General features: G+C 39.8%; 1 pseudogene; it reads right to left on the bottom strand.

The window, feature by feature from the left end:
• Positions 1-3,205: 3,205 nt before the first annotated feature.
• LOC114097687 (multiple coagulation factor deficiency protein 2 homolog pseudogene) lies at positions 3,206-3,711 on the bottom strand (annotated as a pseudogene).
• Between the last annotated feature and the right edge of the window lie 284 nt (positions 3,712-3,995).

The following is a 3,995-nucleotide window of genomic DNA, read 5'->3' as shown; positions in this document are numbered from 1 at the left end:
AGCAGCTATACCAAGGGACAGTTGTCAATGTAGGTACATTCTCATGATGTCAGGATATTTGGCCTTCCCATTACAGTAATGAGAGGACATGCCTGATGGCCTCTGGGGCACTCCAATAGTGGTGGGGGCTGATGTCTGGGCACAGGGACCTTCCTACCTACCTCCCTCAGTTGAATTAATTATTCAAGAAAGGCCATCCCCAAGTGCAGCAGGGAGTGCCCCTCCTTGCTTCCTCTTGATTTGCCCTTAAAGGTTCCCTTCTGACTACTGTTCTAATTCACCATCTACTTTGGGACTTGGCAACATTGATAGTTTTCATGTGTGGCTAAAAGAGCTCATCTTACCACTTGAAATCCCAAATCCAGACCCTCTGACAACCCCCTGTGGCAAAGTTTGTATACTCACAGGACCCAGGGATCTGTACCGGCTCGATTGACTTGCTCCTTCACCAGCTTTGGATCAATGAAAGCTGCAAGGACTCTTGCTTTAGTCTAGCAGATTTCTTACATGAGTGAAAACCCCAGAAGGCTCAGGAACCAGGGTGGTGTTTTTTTAAACCCATGTTTACTTTAAATTTCATAAAGGACTGAGACATTTGGAATGCCAGCAAAAGCTAAGAAAAACTTGAAAAGCTATTTAGCTTTCCATTAGTAAACTAGAATACTAAAGTCTAACTCATAGGTAGTTATAAGGATTAAATTTGGGGGAAAAAAAGATTAAATTGGATGTAAAGCATCTAAAAAGTGCCTCACACATATATAGTGCAGATTTAAATAGGTACTAAAACACAACCAAAAATATTTCTTCCAGACTGGCATGGCACATGCCTAGTAATCCAGCAATTCAGGAGACTGAGGAAGGAGGATTGCAAGTTAGAGGCCAGACTAGGCAACTAGGTGACCCTTTCTCAAAAAATAGAAAAGGTCTGGGGATGTAGTGCAGGGTAGAGTATACCTGGGTCCAACCCCCCATACTACAAACAATGAAAAACTTCCCTAAAGTAATATTAACAGCATGCAATAGCAATATAATACTGTTATAATAGGATGTTACTATTACTAAACTATGGTGAAACACACAGCAGCTCCTCTCTGCCTTGGGTTCTGTGTCCATGGCTTCCACCAGCTGTGGATCAAAAATGTACTCAGGCTGTGTTGGTACTGAACATGAACAGTCTGTCCCCTCATCCATACAGTGTATCTACATAATATTTACATTGTAGGTATAAGTTGACATATTTTAAAGTATACAGCAGGATTTGCATAGGTTATACATAGCAAGCACAATGCTGTTTTATGTAAAGGACTTGAGCTTCTGTGGGATTTAGTATCTATGGGAGGTCCTGGAATTAATCCCTCACTGATACCAAGAGACAACTGTACTTTGATTCTATCCAATGGAGATAAAAGTTAGGATTTAGAATAATTAGCTTAGAAAATTCAGAGTGCTTATTAATCAGAGAGGTGCAATTAAGACCAAAAGGTGGGGCCACTGGAGTTGTAGCTCAGTAGTAGAATGCTTGCCTATCATGTGTGAGCCCCTGTGTTCAATCCCCAGTTCCGCTACCAAAAAAAAAAAAAGAGATGAGATACCACTTGAACACCAAAATGGCAATATATAAATAACCCAAAAATACCAGGTGTCGGGATTGGCATAACTGGAACTTGTATTTATTGCTGGTGCAGGTGTGAAATGAAAAACAGCCTGATAAGTTTCTTACAAAATGAAACAACCTTAATATATGACCTAGTAATTCCCTTCCTGCAAGCAAATGTGCCTAGCAGCTTTATTCATAGTAACAGAACTTGGAAACAAACTAGGTGTGTAGCAATTTGATAAACACACTGTGATACATCTGTTCAATGGAATACTACTTAAATACATTAAAAAAGGAGTATTTTTTTTTTTGTCCCATCAGTTTTATTGGTCATATATTCAGAATTCATTATATACATCTTTCAGAATAATGAGATATTACAAGAATAGTTTACAAGTCAGCTCTGATTGCACAAATACTTGACACAGGAAATCATTTTTACAAATAAGTTTTCTTAGAAGAATACCTTAATAAAGAAAATAAGCCTGTATACATCTTATAGCACATTTTTATGTGTTTTCTTTCCCCCATTCAACCATCATTTTGGGTTTTCCATCACAGCATGTCTACCACATCCAACAAACCAAATTACAGTCTGCAGCTGCTTCTCACTTTCAAATACTGAGATTTTCCTTTTCTAATATTTCCTGAAATTTAAGAATTCATCCATTCAGGCTAGAAGAGGGAATTTAAACAACATTCCTTTGAAACAGAACTTGGATCGGGTTAATCACTGGGTTTGATGAATGATCTTTTAACTTCCCACCTAGGCGAGGCCAGCCAATAGTTTAAACCTGCTATACCAAGTCCTTACATTCCAAATAGTCCCAAAATTGCAAAAAGGAAACCCTGGAAATGAGTGAAATACAAATATTAAGATGGTTAAAATATTTGCTATTGATTAGAGAGCACCTTTAAATTAAGGTTCCTCTCAAGTTGAAGATGACAGAAAAGAAAGTATAAAGGTGTGGCAGTAGTTGTATAAAATATTGAAAATCTGAAAAGGTTAATTGCTTAGGCCAGTGGTCTGTAATTTCCAGAACATGAGAGGATACAGAATCCTTGCCTCTGTAGCCATCTGAACTGAATATCTGACATTCTTCTTGTTGTGGCTTTGATACAGCCTAACAAATAGCCACTTACCCAGAGCAAGTGATCATGTAGGCCAGAGGAACTTTAGAGAATACTGACCTCGTTTATCTGAAGAGATGGATCCCACCAGGGGAAATGTGGCATTCACTCAATCCCTTCACTGTCCCTGAAAGTGTGTCCACTTGGCAAAGCTTATTGTCTTACTTTTCAGGTAGCATGAATTAAGATCAAGAGCATTATCCTACAGTTAAGTTCCTGAGTGCTCAGCTCCAGTTATTCCATATCCTTAAGAGGATTCTTTCATCAAGCTCTTGTCCATTGAGAGATTTAACAGCACTGAGGGACCACGAAATGTCCCATTTCTCTTCTTTATTTCTCTTTTTCACCCCAGTGTACAAGTTTTTACCAAAATGCTGCAGCAGTAGTTAAAAATGAGTTATTTTGTACTACCAAAAGTATTCAATCACATTATGATAGGTCACATTTGAATATAACTTGGAGATAGCCAAATAATGTTTATTGCAGTGATTTTGCAAATTCAGCATAGTCAATGTATCCATCATTGTTCTTGTCATCTCTCAAGACACCATCTATTATGTAAATCAGTTCTTTTCTCATTAGTGGCACCTGTTCACTCTCTTCCTCCATATGAACATGATGGCTCTAGAGAGTTCTAAGCCATCAAGTAAATTATTTCCATCATAATCGTGTATTTTGAAATAATGGAGCTGCAGTTCTTGTGGGGACATCTCCGCCTATGGTTTGTTGATGACATCTTCCAGATGCTCCATGATATGCTCTTGGTCATGTACCATGTTCTTATCGAAGCCCAGGCTGCCGGGATGGGGGACATTGGCCCCAGGCTGCTCAGCCCTGGCATCTGAAGCACAAAAAGCCCAGAGCAGGCCATACAGGAAGGGGCCTCTGAGCAGATGCAGGGATCTCATGGTCACTGGTAACTTGATCCTAGGTCCCAGGTCCCAATCCCACCCCGCTGCTGATTCCTGAGCATCTCCCACTGACCCCCCAGAATATTAATTCTTGCGAGAACAATCCTGAGAATTTTGCTGCTGGGTGTGGTGATACAGGCCTATAATCCCAGTGACTCAGGAGGCTGAGGAAAGAGGATCTAGGCTAGTCTGAATAACTTAGTGAGACTGTCTTAAAAATTGGGGGGCAGGGGAGGAAGGGGTTTGGGGCATAGCTTAGAAATAGAGCACCCTGGATTCAATCTTCAGTAGCACCAAAAACAAACAAACAAACAAAACAAAACAAAAAAACATTTTGAAAGAAGAAGCTGGAGAGA

Source organism: Marmota flaviventris, chromosome 11 (genome assembly GCF_047511675.1).
Source record: "Marmota flaviventris isolate mMarFla1 chromosome 11, mMarFla1.hap1, whole genome shotgun sequence".
NCBI classification, from domain to species: Eukaryota; Metazoa; Chordata; class Mammalia; order Rodentia; family Sciuridae; genus Marmota; species Marmota flaviventris.
The sequence above is the reverse complement of the archived record's forward strand: the minus strand, read 5'-3'. Positions and strand labels throughout refer to the sequence as shown.